General features: G+C 35.9%; 1 protein-coding gene across 2 annotated transcripts in view; it reads right to left on the bottom strand.

The window, feature by feature from the left end:
- The window catches only part of PLXDC2 (plexin domain containing 2), a 413,757-nt gene that overhangs the window by 75,642 nt on the left and 317,446 nt on the right, over nucleotides 1-20,669 (bottom strand). The gene's annotated exons all lie outside the window — the stretch shown is intronic.

The following is a 20,669-nucleotide window of genomic DNA, read 5'->3' as shown; positions in this document are numbered from 1 at the left end:
ATGGTTGCACGTGGCAATATATCACGCCACTGAGGCTCACTGCACCGGGCAGAACACCTGGATGCCCACGCAAAGGTGAGACAGTAGCTATTCTATGAAGTTGGCTTTTCTTTTCCTCATACATATGTATTTTTCATCATCACAACGTGTGGATAAAATCTTTTGCAGGTATTTTTCAGATCTTTTTCTTTGTTTTAGTTAAATTTTAAAATTTAAGACCTGCAGTCACACAGACTCTTTCCCTATTGTGCAGTAAAAGCTTAGTAACTCAGCGGGTTTGGGGTGTTCAAACCCACGCATTCCAAAGAAAGAACTGGCCCCTGCCCAGCTCCTGGGAGATCACTTCTAATCCCCTGGAATATCTTGCCTGATAAAAGTGCCTTTGTATATCTTGGGTCCTGGGCTATGTTAGATCATACTAACAATATGATTTATGGTGAATGTCTGTTTTTATTCGCCTGGAGCCCTGGGCCACGTTGCATCCGTTTGACCCCTGGGGGCACTGGAGATGAGAGATAAAGTTAGTCATGCAGAATTTCGTACCTACGTGATGGCCCTCAGTAAAAATCCTGGACGGTGATGAGCCTGGATAAGCTTCCTTGAGTGGCAACACTTGGTGTGTGTTTTCACAAATAGTTGCTGGGAGGATTATGGGCCAACTCCACTGTGGGAGGATGACCGGGAGCCGTGCCTGGTCACGGCTGGACTCTGCCCTACGTTCCTTCCCTTTGCTGACTTTATTCTGTATCCCTTTGCTGTAATAACTGGCAACCTTGAGCATAACAGCTTTGCTGAGTCCTGTGAGTCCTTGTAGTGAATCAGTGACGTTGAATGTGTTCCCGTGGGTCGCTACCAGCGCTACGCTTAGGTCACGTCTAAAAGGTCAAATTCAGCAAGCGCTGGGTTGATGAGATTTTGCTCACTCCCACTCTCTTTCTTGACTCAAATCATTTTCTGCGCCCCCTACCTATCCAGCTACAGTTCATTCACTTTTCAAGACCCAGAAATTACTACCCAGAGCCCATTCGGATAAAGCTTCATCATTGCTGTGATCATCTCTCACTTTATTACTTAACTTTTCTCGTTTATATAAAATTTCATGGCTTTATGTCTTATTTACCAAACTTGATTGTGAACATTTTAAAGTTAGGGCCAGTGTTATATTTGATCATACCTAGTATATCTGACATATGATTTCTTTTTCATATTAGAAACTTTAAATATTTTTACGAGTTTATGAAAATTAAGGATTTGCACTGCCCCTGAATTTTAATATATTAATATATATACTTATATATAATATATATGAATAAATATCAATCTAAATAGATATTTATCTTTTTTTCAAAATAAATGGAGGCTTTTGGTCATAGTTTCTTATAGGCTGTTCAACTTTAGTCTTATTTTTCTTAAAGTGCTACTTTACAACTTTTTTTTTCACTTGTTTTGCAATGAATCTACACGATGATTTTTTATAAGAATCCCTGCCAGAGATCAGGTACCATGGCATGAATGAGCACAATTTAATTCAAGTGGAATGTGAAAACAGCTCGACTGTCAACAAAAAAGACCATATTTATCATTCTGCCCGGACATGATCTGTTAGAGCTCAGCTATTTCATACCTACCATCTGTGTTGAACAAGCTTAAGTGTGGAATAAACATCAGTGTGTGATCTGGCATCCCGAGTTTGAGAGTCCCCAGTTGGTCAAGGCTATCTCTGGTTACCCAAAGAGATTCTGCCGTTTAGAGTCTAATTCCAGATGAATTAGACGGCTGTTGCCTCTTTTTTCTTTTTCTTCCCTTCAAGTTTACTTAAATATTGAAAAGTATACTGACATTCTCTTCTGCACGATGGGAATATATCGATTTTCTACAAAGAATATATTTTGGGAGCCATCTGACAAGTTATTAAATGCAACAGATAATTTTTAAAATGCAGTTTGTCTTTACTTACTCCATTCTAGATGTATTCAAAGCCAGTGGGAAATAGCAACTTTTAGCTTATAACAAGACAGTACCAAATCTTAAATTTATGAGTCAATTTTATCTTAAGTAACTAGTCCCTTAAATTATTACATTAATCCCAGAGAAAAGTACAGAAACACCACAGTTTGCTTGAGTTATTAAATAATCTCTCAATTATAGTGTGTGAAATTAGGTTCTACTGAAAATATGTAATTCAATTAACTAATCCATTCATTTATTTATTCACACTGCAGCTTACTAACTGCTAGGGTGGGAAGGCCTGAGAATGGCAAAACACAAATAAGGTTTGGTTTGAAAAATTCATATATTTTTGTACCTTACGGCACCTTAAAAAATTAACACAACGGAACCCTGCCTTTTCAGCATTTTATTTTATAACCCAGTAGTTTAAATAACATCGAAAACCTATTATAAATGAAAGTGTGTGTGTGTATGCGTGTGTTGTATAAATCATCAAGAAAAGCTACCTTTCTATTATTTCTGAATTCTAAATAAATAAAAAATCACTTTTGAGAACGCCTTCCTCTCTCCACTGAGCTGCTGTGTCGTTTTTCTATAACATCACGACATTAACCATGTCATACTCCAGAATGTTGATTTCCAGTGTTCTCAGAGAGGCTCTCCTGACCTGGAATCACCTGGTGTTCATGCTGAAATGCAAATTCCTGGATCTAACTGGATAAGATTCTCCCACAACTTGGGCCCAGTAATTTTCACTGTAAACAGGTGCCCCAGGTGATCCTCACCACACTGAAATGGGAAAACCACTGACTTCCTGTAAGCTATGGCAATACTGCAGGCCCCTTCACACTCCACCAGCCCATCTCCTGCGCCTTATTACACCTCCCTGAAAGTGTATTCTTCCAGTCTCTGCCTTTGAACACGCTATTACATGTGTCTGGAATACCTTCCTTGTCTCCAATTAGTAAACCCAATTCAACTCAAGACTTACCTCCTCCCAGCAGCATTTCCTTTTCCTCTCACCCAGAAGAGTTAGCACACCTTTTTCAATGCCTCTCAATACCAAGTGCTGGTGTTTGTTATTACTTGGTTGCTTTCAAGCTTCTTGTACTCACAAGACTTTGGAGGGAACATGGTTCAAATGAAGATTCTGGGCTCAAACTGCTTGAGTCACAGTTTTGGCTTGGGCACCAAATAGGCATGTGATCTTAGGCAAGTTATTTTTCCTATCTAAGCTGGTTTCCTCATCTATAAAACGAGGTAAGGGAGGTTAGGTAAGGATTAAAAGTAGACTGTTGTATAGGCAACATTTAGTAAATATCAGCTGTTTTTAATACCTAAGGAATGTCTTTGTAGAATGTATGTAGCAAGGTTGACAACTGTTGAAAATGAGTAAGTAGGACTTCAACTGTATAGATAGGATTTAGAAAATGTTTAGGAATTAATGCTGTGTCCCATGTTAATGTGAGATGTGTTTTACACTTGAAGTCCCTTATCATCATATTTGGGAATTAGCATTACAGAATCTTGTAAGTGAAAATCTAAGCTGCTTTCAAATATGGAGCACATCTTTATTCAATATTTATAAATAGAGGTTATGTGGTTTTGTAAATATTCCTTAAGAATTGATTTTGACAGTCTGAGCTCCTAACTACAACAGATTTCCAATGTTTTTATTTTCAAGTTATTCCCTTCTTCTCACTATTACCTAATTCCAAAACGAATCATTAGAGAGCTCTACTTCCAGTTAATTGTATTATTTTCCACTCAGTTTCAATGGGATGTTGATTTCAAAGCCCTCAGGAGCCATATTAAGTGAACCCCATTTAATAAGGCAGCCTAGAAAAGAATTCTCCTAGCTTGCAGCGTCTATCCAATCATGAGATTAAAGCGTAAATCTTGTCACATCTCTAACTTACCTGTTTTGTGGAAAGGGTTTTAGAAATAAAACTTATTTTGCAAAGGTAATATATACAGATGAAGAAAATAGAGTAAATGTTAAAATACATACACAAGGATTAAAAATGAAGTCCATGTCTTTCTACACAATTGAACATGTGTCATTTCACCAGTGAGATGAAACATCTACAAAAGAAAATTTAGGAGAAAAACTTCACAGAATCCCGAGACCCAGTCAGGAATTAGTTTGGAGATCGGGGGTCAGCATGTTTTTTGTAAAGAACAAGGTAGTAAATACTTTAGACTTTGTAGGCTATATAGTTTCTGTCCTAACTGCTCACCTCTGCGGTTGTAGCTCAAAAGCAGCCACAGACAAATGCATAAAAAAATGGGTGTGGCTGCGTTTCAATAAAACTTTATTTACAAAGCCAGGAAGTGGGTCCAATTTGGCCCACTTGCTGTAGTTTCCTGACCTGTTATCTAAAAATAAAGATCTTTAAAATTCTGAAGACTAGAATACCTCATCAAAGTGTCTGATGATTTAAATGGTCCTTGCAGCCTTGGGTGTACTTATTGGCATGCTATCTTAATGGAAAAATCAATTGCATATTTAGTAAGTTTTCTTGCCATCGTCTGCAAAAGTGTGAAAAATGATCCTCCAGCATCAAAAAAAATGGAAAATGCTTAAAGAATGAAGTATTTTAGAAGAGAAACAAGTATAATGATAAACATCTGTGATTATAACTAACTAATAACATTTATCTTACCATGAGTCTGGAGCGTAAGATATGGCAAAATCAATTTGTTTTGAAATACCGAAAAATTTCATTGGAAAGGTAGGTCATAAAATTTACAATGCTGATTACAATCATCATTATTATCAATAGAATATTAGAAAAATATCATATCTCATTTCCCATATGGGGCATGCTTGTTCCTAATTGGCCTCAGGCATGAGACGGATGATTTTACTGCTAAAAACACTTCTCCTAAAATCAAGAAACTTGAGCTTAAAGTTTTTCAGAATTTTCATGCCTGAACCACTCAGTACAAAGAGCTCTGGGAATGACAGGTGAATTTAAGCACACAGTAATCTATTGCAGAGACAGTACTATAGGACAAATAATGAAATTTCACATCATTATAATATGCAAGGCTATGCAGCATGTTTTCTTTTAATAAAAGCTCTTGATATTAGTTGTAGCTCAGAATCATAATCCAATGCCAACAAGAATAGTTATCTGCAGAACGCAGGAACTTTGCTTTGGAGATGAGTTTCGGATGGAAAACTGGGGTCAAATCATCTGATATCTGATATCCAGAACCTTGTCATTTTACAGCTGTGGCATCTTGCAGAGCTGCAGGTTTTATAAAATAAAGGCTTAATTTTTCTTTAGATTTCTAGAATCTAGAGTAGCCCTAACATGTCTTTAAAAGTATAACACCAGGGTCTTTTATCCTTCCAATTCTTTTAACTCATTAAAAAAATTCACATCTTATTTCTCTTTCCTTCCAAACTATTGGTTAAAAAGATATTTTTTTAACTTTTTGGTTTTTATTTCCCCTATCTTTCAATGAAAAATATTTTCAAAAAGGAAAAACATTTTTGTAATTGGCTTTCCATGCTGGAGTTCTTTCTTCCTCTGAGTGTCACCTCCTGATTACAAGTCTGTTTTCAGTTTTGGAGTGTGTAAGGTAGGAAAGAATTGATGCTGGGAATGAAGCTACATTCTTTAGGCTTATCTGGAAGTAAGCTGATCTTTTCAAAAATCATTATGATTAAAAGGCATTACTGATGTTGGCAAAATATCCTCATTTATGCACTGTTAATACTTTAAGGGAATGAAGGACATATAAAAGTAGACTTAGATATGCCATGAAATAGTGATGCATAAAAACAGTCAGTTATACACTGGACAATCCAGTAAACTCATTTTAGGGCCAAATAATTAGTAATGGGCTGGTGCTGTGAACTTTCAGCATGTTTTAATCAGGGAGATGCTGACTCTACCCAGATTATTAGATATCTGAGTACTTATTTTATACCTACATTAAAAAGTTTCTTAAAATACTACTTAGAAGGGGCAAGAGAATGAAGTATTCACCCATATGGAAACAGTTAAAAGCTATTTGATTCAAAAGACTTGGACTGACTTGTTGCAATACTAATCTCACAGTAAAATTCAATTGTTATCTTTGTTCTACCTAACTTTTACGTGCTGCTAGTGGATATTGAAATATGGCTCAGGGAATTTTAAATGATGCACGTTTGGCTGTGTATTGACTTAAATAATCCTTCATTACAGAGCATCATATAATCTCTGTATTTACAAGTTTAAGCCTGATGTTTGGACATTGTGGTTGTTATTTTTTAAAAACCAGCAGTAGATGAAATAGTTAAATCTGAATTCCTCAACGACTTCCAGCTTTGTGCTGATTCACCTGCATGAAGGGGATGTGACTGCATTAGCAATATGAAGTATGCAATTTCACAAATCTTCCAATTCTATCAAAAACCAGATTACTCCAATGTAGTTTCTCAAACTTTTTGAAATAAACCATATCAAGAAATATAGTTAACATCAAGTGTTTAGACATTTATATATCTGGTTATGTGTGTATGGTTGTGTGTTTGTGTATGCTGAAACTAAATATTTATTGTGATGTTTCTTTTTTTTCTCTAAACATACAAATAAAGCACAGAGATATTTGTATTCCATTCTATTTCATTAACAAAAATGCTGGTTGCAACCCACTGGGTAATTGATAGCATGACCCTCCTGAATTGCAACCCTCAGTTTGAATAATACTATCCTAATAGTTTAAAATTTTAATCATATTTATGCTTTAAATAGTATTGCCTGGTTTGTAAAACAATCATTTTAATAGAAAATTACAGAAAAGTATAAAAACAGAAATTAAAGTAGGTAATATCCCAACGCTAAGATACAGTTAGTTTTATTTTCCAACCAATCTTTATTTAACATATAATTATATATACTTATGTATTAATCAAATTGGAATCATAACATGTGATAACACTTTTCTACAGTTAATATGATAATCTGGGCATTTTTCCATGTCCATAAATATCCCTTGAGAGTTAATTTTTAATGACAGCATATACTTCATTATATGGCTTGATAAAAATTTTATTGCATGCTATATAGGAAAGTTGTTAAAAGAGTAAATTCTATGAGCTATCATAAAAGAAAATTTTTTTCCTTTTTATCTTTCGTTTTTTTGTATCTATATGAGAAGATGGATGTTAGCTTAACCTACTGTGGTAAACATTTCACAATATATGTAAATCAAACTATCATGCTGGAAGCCTTAAAATTATTTGGTGATGTATGTCTTTTATTTCTCAATAAAACTGGAAAAAATTATTCAACTTTTATATGAGCACACATATGTTATTTTAACCCTTATAAAAATACATACCACCATTCTTTTTGCAACTTGATGGATTAAAAGTGACAGTCATGCTTTAATTAGCATTTCTTTATTACAGGTGAGGTGAAATGTTAAACCATGTTTATTGACAATTCGTATGTCTGTCTATATCTTTGAGTGTATATTCATTTCTTTTACTCATTTTATTCAATTGGGCTATTCTTTTTTATAGTGTGTCTATAAAATAAGGCATTAAATTTCTGTTAAATATATCATCTGTCTGTAATTTGCCATTCAATTCAAAATGATTTTTTTTTTTGCCATACAGTGGTTTGTATCTTTACACTGTGAAGTTTTTCAACATTTTCTTCAAGATTCCTTTCTTTGCCTTTTGCTCAGAGAGGCCTCCGTTACATTGGCATTAAGTAAAATTTGCCATAATCTCTCCTAGTTAGTTCATTATTTCATCCTTTGCTTTCTTTAATCTACTCTAAATTTATTGTGGTATATGGCATGATGCTATAACCAAATCTAAAGAGACAAATTCCCAGGATCTCTTAGCCATCCTTGAACAAGAGATCTTTATCCATCATTTGGAATTGCATGTTTAATCACATAATAAACTCATATGCTAAGGTCTATTTCTGAAATTGTATAATTTTCTATCGATGGCCTTGTTTCTTCTTGTACAATTCCTATAATGATTTCATTATTACAGTTTTATCTAATGATTTATCTAAACTTAGTTTAAGTCTGCCTTCATTGAACTTATTTTACAATTTTTTCTTGAGTTGTCTCACTCTTTATTCTTCCCTGTGATTTTTATAATTATAGTCTGATGTCCAAATAATAATGTTATTGATGGAATTGATGTGGAAATAATTGACATCTTAATATATTCTAGCTTCCCATCCATTAAAATGTTTATTCAGGTGCCTAATCAAACTTTCATTATTTCCTTTACATGGAACCTACACATCATTAAATTTGTTAGTAACTATTTTATCTATTTTTGCTACTGTTAAGGAGCTTTAACCATTGCATTTTCTAAATGGTTATTTCTGACATGGAAAGCTATTGACTTCTGTGTATTTTGTATCTGACTCCTTTACTTACAAATAATAACTTTGCTTCTCCTTTCCAATAGTCATGTCTCTTATTTGTTTCTTTTCTCTGTGAGTTAACCAGAGTTATAGGATTCTGGTACATAATAGTGGGAATCACACCCATGCCTTCTTCCTTATTTAATGGGAATGTCTCTGGGGCATTAATCATGTTAATATGCATTAATCATGTTAATATGCATATTTTGATTTCAGTCTGCTAACATTTTTACTTAGAAAAACATGTTGGATTTTATTAAATATATTCCCATCTATCAAGATGACTAAATGATTTTCAATACCAGTGCTATAAATGGCATTAATAGATTTCTTTAAACCAAACCATGTTTGTATTCATGGAGTAAATTCATTATTTGGCCATGTTTTAATTAGTTTGACTTTGTTAACTATAATGCAGTATCTCTACGAATAATCTATAGCTAACATCCTACATAACGATGAAAGATTGAATGTTTTTCTCCTAAAATTAGAAACAAGACAAAATGGCTACTCTCACTACTTCTAATCAGCAGCGTACTGTACAGTTTGAAGAGGCAAAGTTAGAACCCAAGAAAGTGAAGCTTTGGCAGAATAATCAAATCATTAACAGCTTCCTGCCTCTCATCTTCCTTGTATGAACGTAAAGTAAAATAAGTCAACTCATAGCTTGATTAAGTGGCAAAAACAAGGCAGCCACAGCAGACTTTAGAAGAATTACTGAACTGCTGAGACTTATAACAACCCTCATTAGAGATACAAAGTAATATTTGTTATGATGTTGGAAAGCTGAAAAGCTAATGACTTCAATACTACAATGACAAAGTCAGCCAGAACCCAAGGGATACCTTAGGGTTTAATGTTCCGAGATAAGTGGGTAAACTTTTTGAGTAGGGTGGAAATCATAAGCTACTAAAAAGACAAAAATTGCAGGTATTCCGCTTTTTGAGACACTGGGATTCGTATGTATCACCAGACGAAACCAGACATCTCTGGTCATTGAGCCATCTGTCAATATAGTCAGCTTAAGAAATGATCTGCTCTGGGATTTCCAGAAGAGGGTAGCCGCTGGGGCTTAGGTGAAACTGAGACACAAACAACAACAAAGACTCAGCATTTTCATTTGCTTCCTACCAACTCCTTTTCAAATTTCTAACATACTTAGTTTGCTTGCCTTCTGTTTTATCGAAGCCCCTTTTACCATTCCATCTGACTCCCCTCTTTTGTGAGACTTAACCCAGGCTGTGCTCCCAGGGAAGGGTCCTCTCATGGAGGATTACCCTCCTCCCAAGTGCAACCTCCAATCAAGATTACAGTGCCCAGCTTGAGAACAGAACATTTACTAGATGTTAAAAGTTATACACTTAGAGATGAATACAAAGTCTTCAGTTTACCAAAGGCTATTACCATTTAAAATCAAACTTGTTATCCCAACCGTATGAGTAAGATATTCCTTCACTGACTGATCTTAAATATGGCTTTGGCGACTTGCCAGAATCTGGCTGCGAACACATTTTAACAGTTTGGCTTCTTATTTATGAAAGATTTCAACTCCTTTAGAAACACCATAATTCTTCAAAGAACATATGTGGTAATCTGAGGCTGAGGTATGGTAATTGAAGGCAGACTATGACAATTAAATAGATAGTTCATTTTGTTTCTTCAAATTATATACACATGAATAAGATGTTACATAGTTTTTATCTTAGAAAAAGGAAGATTATATTTATTGGTAATTATTCCTAACAGCAAAATTAATCATTTTTGTAGCTTTTAGAATATTTGTGTAAAGTGAGTATTCCATTTAAAAAACAATGGTCTTTTCCCACCTAAGTGTGCAACTTCTGGAGTCCTGTATTTGGGCAGCATTCTAGCACATTCTGAAGAATCTGGGAGCACAGCACATTGTGTCACATTAGAAAAGAGAACTCCCCTTGCCACACTCAACTCCCTTTCTGAATTTGGGCACCAAGAGCAATGGAGTCTCTAGACTTAAATGAATAATTAACTTGATTAATAATTTCAACATGCTATTGGGGCACTGCCAGGGAAAAACAAAACAAAACATCATCTCACTTACTATGGGTATAATGAGGAAAAGAAAAGGAAGGAAGTGGAGGTTATTGACGTCATTCGATCATGTCGTAGTTGACATGTGTTCAATAACTGTCAGTTATGTAATTCTCACCCGAATCTGGCAGTATTCCTTACACTTATTCCCATTTGACTACTGCAAAAAATTGAGGCTGCATTATTTAGTGGAAAGAGCATAAGCTACAGAATTGCAAACATAAAATTAGGTTCAGGTCTTGACTCTGCCATTGATTGATGTGATCCACCTCCAAGTTATTACTGGAGATTACGGAGTGAGATCTATGGCGAGTTATTGTTGGAGATTCAGTTTCTGTAAATTGGAGATTGTAAAATCTACCTTCACTGGGTGAGGATTAAATGAGATAATATAGGTGAAGTACCCTTCCAGTGTTTGACATAGTGAGTGCTCAATAAATATGTTATTTTATGCTTTCTTACCATCCATAGCACCTAGCACAGGTCGAAAAATGCCTATTGGGAAAAAAACATATTGTAACCTAACCAGTTATTGATATAACTGAAAATCTATAAAATATCCTTCAAGTACTGACCCAGCTTCTTTAGCCACAAAAGTTAGGTATATAAAACAAAGAGGACAAATTTTTTCTTTTTGATGAATGAATTCTTCCAGAATCTAAAAATTCCTTGCCCAGCATTCAACTTTGCTATTTTGGTAGAACAGAAGTGAGAGTTGAGCCCTCAGGGAAAGAAAAAAAAAAATTCTTCCTCATGGCTGTAGCCATTGAAGCAAACACCCAGTTATAAATAAAACCCCTGGACATTTCCGGATTCTGATTTTTGACACCCTTTCTTAAAACTTCTTGATTTCAGACCAAATATTATACTTAAATGGCACTTTCAAATGCATAGAAGTGGACAGAAAGAGCAGTGACTTTTACTTTGCTGTTGGCTCCGGAAAAGGAACATAAAGTCTTACAGGTTTAGGTGTGCCATGCCTCTGTAAAATGCTATCCTTCTGCCAGTAAATTTTTATTCCATGGTGCTCAGAGATTAATGGCTCCTGGTCTTTCAGAGCTGTCTGTTTTCCTCAGGAACATCAACGTTGCATGAATCAACTCACCTCTGTTCTGCCAAGATAGCAAAGTCGGGCTTAGGTAAGGAACCAGAAATCCCTTCGAGGAGATGATTATCTATCTCATCAAAGAAAGGTCTGTATCCCAATTTAATTTTTTTTTTACTATAAAAAGTTTCAGAATTTTACTTGGAATGCTGAGATTTATAGAGAAACAGATAAGATGGTATTTCTAGTTTCTCAGAGAACCATAGGATGAACTTTTCTTTATCCTCGTTTACCATTTGGGAAAGTACTATAAGGGAATAAAAGTGACATCTGTCATCATCTCTCCAGGAACAGGAACCAGTAAACCATCCCAGACAAATCAATCTCTCTCTCCCCCTCCTCTCTGCCTCTGCCACCATTCCTTAAGAGATAAAGTGTTTCTAATCACAGCGCATTTGGGTCCTCGCAAATGATCTGTAGAAAGAATGGGTGAAATAGGAAGATTAGTATTTTAAACTAGGAAAACCTGTATTAATCACGGACTTTTAAGCTCTGTCCAGAGTTCAGGGTTTAGTTTGGCAGAGGCCTCCAATGACTGCTGTAGTGAGTGAGGAGGAGATGGGAGGGCCTGGCTATGAACCCGCTATAAGATATAATTTTATCTGTTTTGTATTTGAAGTTTCTTCAAAAATGTTTCTCCTGCTTAAGAAGAAAAAGTTTGAAAACCATTTTATTAAATCATTTGTATACCTCATCCCATTAATTAATCTAGGCTTGTTATCATTATATTTTACAATGTAATTAAATCTTTTAGACAAGTACTATGAGCTCATTTAAAATATGGTAATATAACTTTGACAGGGCACTCCGAGAAGCAACTTTTTCTCTCTTTTTCTCTCTGTATGTCCCTAGAAGATGTAATTTAAGGCATTTTAATACCAGACAATAATACCTGAGTGAATCTTATAATGACCAGCAGAACACTGTCTTTTAAAAGATATTTGCTTAATGATTTTTGATAGTGCACTTCTATTTCCTTCAAGAGATATTATACCTGTGAGATAACTTTTCTAAGATCCAGGTTAAATTAGAGTATCTCTCATATATGTGTGGCAGTCCATATTTGTTTACATTAATCATTCAAACTTGAAAATAGTCATTGCTCCGTTTCATCAATTTATTTGCTCAAGGAACATATTTCTCCATGCATATCTTCGGCTCACGGGAAACTCAGCTTTATCTTCTAAAGTCTTAAGAGTGATTATTCCAAGTAGAAGTAAACTGATTTCGGTGGAAACACTTCCAAGATTTCTAGAATTTGCTGCAACGTTATATAAGATGATTTCCTTATTATTTTAAAACTGCATGTTTAAGTATTTTGAAATATATCCCTATCTATCTATCTATCTACATTTGAGTTCAATTTGCCACTTGAAGTCTAGATTGTAATATCAATGCTTAAAAAAATAATAAGTATAATTTTGTAGTGGCTTTTAGTATACATAAAGCTTTGATTTCTTTTAAAATTTTTATTATTTTTTCTTCATTATAAATCTGTGAACTCACCTGGAAGGGTCTGTTTCTAAGACTATACCAAGCCCAGGTCCTTATGTAGATTACCAACAATGTATTAGTAAATTCTTTCCACTTTAAGAAATGATTCTGGGGTTTTCCTGGTGGCGCAGTGGTTGAGAGTCCACCTGCCGATGCAGGGGACACGGGTTCGTGCCCTGGTCCGGGAAGATCCCACATGCCGCGGAGCGGCTGGGCCCGTAAGCCATGGCGGCTGAGCCCGCGCGTCTGGAGCCTGTGCTCCACAATGGGAGAGGCCACAACAGTGAGAGGCCCGCGTACCGCAAAAAAAAAAAAAAAAAAAAGAAATGATTCTGGTCATAAAAGAGTGTTCTGCTTCCTTCCTTTATTCTATATCAGATTTGTCAGGCATATAAAATATCAAATTACTAAATGCTAATTCTATTAGACTTTTATGCAGCTCATGTGTACAAATGTTCTATGTCCCATTAAAGGCAGCAAAAAGAAGGATTTTAAGAATTTGGGTGTGAAGCAATTTTCTGCTTCATAAAATACAGTTAGTGTCGCCTTATGTTTACAGAAGCATTCTTGGATGTGTAGATTTTTCTTCAGATTTGCTTTTAATGAAACTGACTTAGTATTCCAGAGCACCCCTTTAACCCAGATCGAAAAAAATATTTATAGCAAAAGCATAAGCATAAGGAGAATATAAGCATAAGGAGAATGGATATCTAGACCTGAATCTTCATGTTGATAGTTCAGAAGACCCATTAATTCAACATTCTCAAAATCTTCTTTATTATTCATTTTCAAACACTATTATATTCATTTGACCTGGTCCTTCATTTGCTGTTTGTCATTTCCTTAGGTGGTAACTATTAGAATCACCTCATTTATCCCAGTGTCACTATTTACTTCATTAAACCCTTCAAAACCAGACAGTCAATATTTTCTTCCAAAATAATTTATTGTGAATACATATTTTACTTTTTCTTCTGATTAATCAACATATTTGTTATATGTTTTCCATTTGTCTGGCAAACTTTTCCTGTAAGTGGCCAGATAGTAAATACTTCAGGCCTGTGGCTCTTGTGATCTCTGTCAGAGGAATTCCTTTATGGAGAATAATTGAACTTAACCTAGGAATTCTAGCTATGCCTTAGATCCTGAACACACAAATGAAGTTAAAACTTAGACAATAGCAAGGATTTCCATAATGGTGTTAGGTAGGTTGACCATATAATTAACTTATAGGGTGAACCACTACATTTTTGAGAGAGAAAGAAATAGGGCATAGGGACCATAGGCCTAAAGCAGACCTGTGGTGAGAAAACTGGGCATATGGCATTTAGGGCATAATCCTTGATTATGCCCATAATGCCCTGATCCTTATACTTCACAGACATTTCTAGTTACAAATTCTGTGCTCAACTTCCGTAAGTCTTTCTAGTCAAGTTTTCTAGTATATTTATCTCCTACCATGTTCACTTTATTTTAGACAATCTAGGTTTATGCTTGCATACAAAAATTTAAGTCTCTGAGGTATTTTATGCCCCTTCCTCTGAAATATGACATAAAGGATTATTCTCTTTTGTCATAGACTGAGAATATAGGTCCATTTCAGCTCCATCTTCTGATATATGAGTAGAAAACACACGCAAAAAGCAATACAGGACTAACTCTCCGATATGAAATAAACTCTTCTTTTTTTTTCTTGCAGTACGCGGGCCTCTCACTGTTGTGGCCTCTCCCGTTACGGAGCACAGGCTCTGGACGCGCAGGCTCAGCGGCCATGGCTCACGGGCCCAGCTGCTCCGCGGCATGTGGGATCTTCCCGGACCGGGGCACGAACCCGCATCTCAACCCGGGGCACGAACCCAGACTCTCAACCACTGCGCCACCAGGGAAGCCCCTGAAATAAACTCTTTATATGCCATTTTTGCTGCATGAAATCTTAACAGATAATTCACAAGTCTTTTTTTCCCTTGAGAATTCTACCTATGTGCTATTTTTATTACTTTCTCCAATTCACAGTTTTTACTTTTTTCATGAGGACTCTAGCTTGCCAGTTATGCACTTTGCACGAATACAACCTCAATTATTATTAAACAAAACTTTATATGTATCTTTTAAAACAAATCATTCAGATAAGTTTTCAGTAGAGGTTAGTGTAAATATGCTAATAAACCCCCTAAAGTAGGCAAGGGGAGGGACATCTGCTTTGGATTGCTCATCCAGTGCGTGAACCTTCTTAGCAAGACCACATGTGCTAAGAGTAGGCATAGAAGCCTAATAGAGAAATTCCAACCTAGAATTTATTTTTCCCTTCATCTCTCCAACCACGTGTCCTTCAAAAATTTTTATTTTATTTTTTTAACATCTTTATGGGAGAATAATTGCTTTACAATGGTGTGTTAGTTTCTGCTTTACAACAAAGTGAATCAGCTATATATATACATATATCCCCATATCCCCTCCCTCTTGTGTCGCCCTCCCACCCTCCCTATCCCACCCCTCTAGGTGGACACAAAGCACCGAGCTGATCACGCTGTGCTATGCGGCTGCTTCCCACTGGCTATCTATTTACATTTGATAGTGTATATATGTCCATGCCAGTCTCTCACTTCGTCCCAGCTTACCCTTCCCCCTCCCCGTGTCCTCAAGTCCATTCTCTACGTCTGAGTCTTTATTCCTGTCCTGCCCCTAGGTTCTTCAGAACCTTTTTTTTTTTTTTTTTTTTTTAGCTTACAGATATATGTGTTAGCATATGGTATTTATTTTTCTCTTTCTGACTTACTTCACTCTGTATGACAGTCACTAGGTCCATCCACCTCACTACAAAAAACTCAGTTTCGTTTCTTTTTATGGCTGAGTAATATTCCATTGTATGTATGTGCCACATCTTCTTTATCCATTCATCTGTTGATGGACATTTAGGTTGCTTCCAAGTCCTGGCTGTTGTAAATAGAGCTGCAATGAACATTGCGGTACATGACTCTTTTTGAATTATGGTTTTCTCAGGGTATATGCCCAGGAGTGGATTGCTGGGTCGTATGGTAGTTCTATTTTTAGCTTTTTAAGGAACCTCTATACTATTCTCCATAGTGACTATATCAATTTACATTCCCACCAACAGAGAAAGAAGGTACCCTTTTCTCCACACCCTCTCCAGCATCTATTGTTTATAGATTTTTTGATGATGGCCATTCTGACCAGTGTGAGGTGATACCTCATTGTAGTTTTGATTTGCATTTCTCTAATGATTAATGATGTTGAGCATTCTTTCATGTGTTTGTTGGAAGTCTGTATATCTTCTTTGGAGAAATGTCTATTTAGGTCTTCTGCCCATTTTTGGATTGGGTTGTTTGTTTCTTGATATTGAGCTGCATGAGCTGCTTGTAAATTTTGGAGATTAATTCTTTGTCAGTTGCTTCGTTTGCAAATATTTTCACCCATTCTGAGCATTGTCTTTTCATCTTGTTTATGGTTTCCTTTGCTGTGCAAAAGCTTTTAAGTTTCATTAGGTCCCATTTGTTTATCTTTTTTTTCCATTTCTCTAGGAGGTGGGTCAAAAAGGATCTTGCTGTGATTTATATCATGGAGTTCTGCCTATGTTTTTCTCTAAGAGTTTTATAGTGCATGGCCTTACATTTTGGTCTCTAATCCATTTGAGTTTATTTTTGTGTATGGTGTTAGAGAGTGTTCTAATTTCATTCTTTTACATGTAGTTGTCCAGTTCTCCCAGCAACACTTATTGAAGAGACTGTCTTTTCTCCATTGTTTATTCTTGCCTCCTTTATCAAAGGTAAGATGACCATATGTGCATGGGTTTATCTCTGGGCTTTCTATCCTGTTCCACTGATCTATATTTCTGTTTTTGTGCCAGTATCATGCTGTCTTGATTACTGTAGCTTTGTAGTATAGTCTGAAGTCCAGGAGCCTGATTCCTCCAGCTCAATTTTTCTTTCTCAAGATTGCTTTGGCTATTCGGGATCTTTTTTGTTTCCATACAAATTGTGAAATTTTTTGTTCTAGCTCTGTGAAAAATGACAGTCGTACTTTGATAGGGATTGCACTGAATCTGTAGATTGCTTTGGGTAGTACAGACATTTTCATAATGTTGATTCTTCCAATCCAAGAACATGGTATATCTCTCCATCTGTTTGTATCATCTTTAATTTCTTTCATCACTGTCTTATAGTTTTCTGCATACAGGTCTTTGTCTCCTTAGGTAGGTTTATTCCTAGGTATTTTATTCTTTTTGTTGTAATGGTAAATGGGAGTGTTTCCTTAATATCTCTTTCCGATTTTTCATCATTGGTGTATGGGAATGCAAGAGAATTTTGTGCATTAATTTTGTATCCTGCAACTTTACCAGATTCATTGAATAGCTCTAGTAGTTTTCTGGTAGCATCTTTAGGATTCTCTATGTATAGTATCATGTCATCTGCAAACAGTGACAGCTTTACTTCTGCTTTTCTGATTTGGATTCCTTTTATTTCTTTTTCTTCTCTGATTGCTGTGGCCAAAACTTCCAAAACTATGTTGAAAAATAGTGGTAAGAGTAGGCAACCTTGTCTTGTTCCTGATCTTAGTGGAAATGATTTCAATTCTTCACCATTGAGAACGATGTTGGCTGTGGGTTTGTCATACATGGCCTTTATTATGTTGAGGTAAGTTCCCTCTATGCCTACTTTCTGCAGGGTTTTTATCATAAATGGGTGTTGAATTTTGTCGAAAGCTTTTTCTGCATCTATTGAGATGATCATATGGCTTTTCTCCTTCAATTTGTTAGTATGGTTTATCACATTGATTGATTTGTGTATATTGAAGAATCCTTGCATTCCTGGGATAAGCCCCACTTGATCATGCTGTATGATCCTTTTAATGTGCTGTTGGATTCTGTTTGCTAGTATTTTGTTGAGGATTTTTGCATCTATGTTCATCAGTGATATTGGTCTGTAGTTTTGTTTCCAACAGAATTTCAATTGTATTGATTTGAGTCTTCTCCTTTTTTTTTCTTGATGAGTCTGCTTAGTGGTTTATCAATTTTGTTTATCTTCTCAAAGAAACAGCTTTTAGTTTTATTGATCTTTGCTATCGTTTCCTTCATTTCTTTTTCATTTATTTCTGATCTGATCTTTATGATTTCTTTCCTTCTGCTAACTTTGGGGTTTTTTTGTTCTTCTTTCTCTAACTGCTTTAGGTGTTTATTTGAGATGTTTCTTGTTTCTTGAGGTAGGATTGTATTGCTATAAACTTCCCTCTTAGAACTGCTTTTCCTGCATCCCATAGGTTTGGGGTCATCGTGTTTTCATTGTCATTTGTTTGTAGGTATTTTTTGATTTCCTCTTTGATTTCTTCAGTGATCTCTTGGTTATTTAGTAGTGTATTGTTTAGCCTCCATGTGTTTGTAGTTTTTACAGTTTTTTTCCTGTACATGATATCTAGTCTCAGAGAGTTGTGGTTGGAAAAGATACTTGATATGATTTCAATTTTCTTAAATTTACCAAGGCTTGATTTGTGACCCAGGATATGATGTATCCTGGAGAATGTTCCATGAGCACTTGAGAAGAAAGTGTAATCTGCTGTTTTTGGATGGAATGTCCTATAACTATCAATTAAGTCCATCTGGTCTATTGTGTCATTTAAAGCTTCTGTTTCCTTATTTATTTTTATTTTGGTTGATCTGTCCATTGGTGAAAATGGGGTGTTAAAGTCCCCTACTATTATTGTGTGACTGTTGATTTTTCCTTTTATGGATGTTAGCATTTGCCTTATGTATTGAGGTGCTCCTATGTTGGGTGCATAAACATTTACACTTGTTATATCTTCTTCTTGGGTTGATCCCTCGATCATTATGTAGTGTCCTTTTTTATCTCTTGTAATAGTCTTTATTTTAAAGTCTATTTTGTCTGATATGAGATTTGCTACTCCAGCTTGCTTTTGATTACCATTTGCATGGAATATCTTTTTCCATCCCCTCACTTTCAGTCTGTATGTGTCCCTAGGTCTGAAGTGGGTCTCTTGTAGACAGCATATATATGGGTCTTATTTGTGTATCCATTCAGCCAGTCTATGTCTTTTGGTTGGGGCATTTAATCCATTTATATTTAAGGTAATTATCAATATGTATGTTCCTATTACAATTTTCCTAACCGTTTTGGGTTTGTTATTGTAGGTCTTTTCCTTCTCTTGTGTTTCCTGCCTAGAGAAGTTCCTTTAGCATTTGTTGTAAAGGTGGTTTGGTGGTGCTGAATTCTCTTAGCTTTTGCTTGTCTGTAAAGGTTTTAATTTCTCTGTCGAATCTGAATGAGATCTTTGCTTGGTAAAGTAATTTTGGTTGTAGGTTTTTCCCTTTCATTACTTTAAATATGTCCTGTCACTCCCTTTTGGCTAGCAGAGTTTCTGCTGAAACATCAGCTGTTAACCTATGGGGATTCCCTTGTATGTAATTTTTTCCTTTTCCCTTGCTGCTTTTAATATTTTTTCTTTAATTTTTGATTGTTTAATTAATATGTGACTTGTTGTGTTTCTCCTTGGATTTATCCTATATGGGACACTCTGCACTTCCTGGACTTGATTATTTCTTTTTCCATGTTAGGGAAGTTTTCAACTATAATCTCTTCAAATATCTTCTCAGTCCCTTTCTTTTTCTCTTCTTCTTCTGGGACCCCTATAATTAAAATGTTGGCGCATTTAATGTTGTCCCAGAGGTCTCTGAGAGTGTTCTCAATTCTTTTCATTCTTTTTCTTTATTCTTCTCTGTGGTAGTTATTTCCACTATTTTATCTTCCAGGTCACTTATCCGTTCTTCTGCCTCAGTTATTCTGCTATTGATTCCTTCTAGAGAATTTTTAATTTCATTTATTGTGTTGTTCTTCATTGTTTGTTTGCTCTTTAGTTCTTCTACATCCTTGTTAAACGTTTCTTGTATTTTCTCCATTCTATTTCCAAGATTTTGGATCATCTTTACTATCATTATTCTGAATTCTTTTTCAGGTAGACTGCCTATTTCCTTTTCATGTGTTTGGTCTGGTGGGTTTCTACCTTGCTCCTACATCTGCTGTGTATTTCTCTGTCTTCTCATTTTGCCTAACTTACTGTGTTTGGGGTCTCCTTTCCACAGGCTGCAGGTTCGTAGTTCCCATTGTTTTTGGTGTCTGCCCCCAGTGGGTGAGGTTGGTTGAAAGGGTTGTGTAGGCTTCCTGGTGGATGGGACTGGTGCCTGTGTTCTGGTGGATGAGGCTGGATCTTGTCTTTCTGGTGGGCAGGACCACGTCTTGTAGTGTGTTTGGGGGTGTCTGTGACATTATGATTTTAGGCCGCCTCTCTGCTAATGGGTGGGTTTTTGTTCCTGTCTTGCTAGTTGTTTGTCATAGGGTGTCCAGCACTGTAGCTTGCTGGTTGTTGAGTGGAGCTGGGTCTTAGCGTTGAGATGGAGATCCCTGGGAGAGCTTTCGCTATTTGATATTACATGGAGCTGGGAGGTCTCTGGTGGACCAATGTCCTGAACCTGGCTCTCCCACCTCAGAGCCTCAGGCCTGACACCTGGCTGGAGCACCAAGATCCTGTCAGACACATGGCTCAGAAGAAAAGGGAGAAAAAAAAAAGAAAGAGAGAAAAAATAAAGTAAAATAAAATAAAGTTATTAAAATAAAATTTTTTTAAAATTA

Source organism: Lagenorhynchus albirostris, chromosome 1, assembly GCF_949774975.1.
Source record: "Lagenorhynchus albirostris chromosome 1, mLagAlb1.1, whole genome shotgun sequence".
NCBI lineage: Eukaryota > Metazoa > Chordata > Mammalia > Artiodactyla > Delphinidae > Lagenorhynchus > Lagenorhynchus albirostris.
This window is presented reverse-complemented; position numbering and strand designations above follow the sequence as displayed.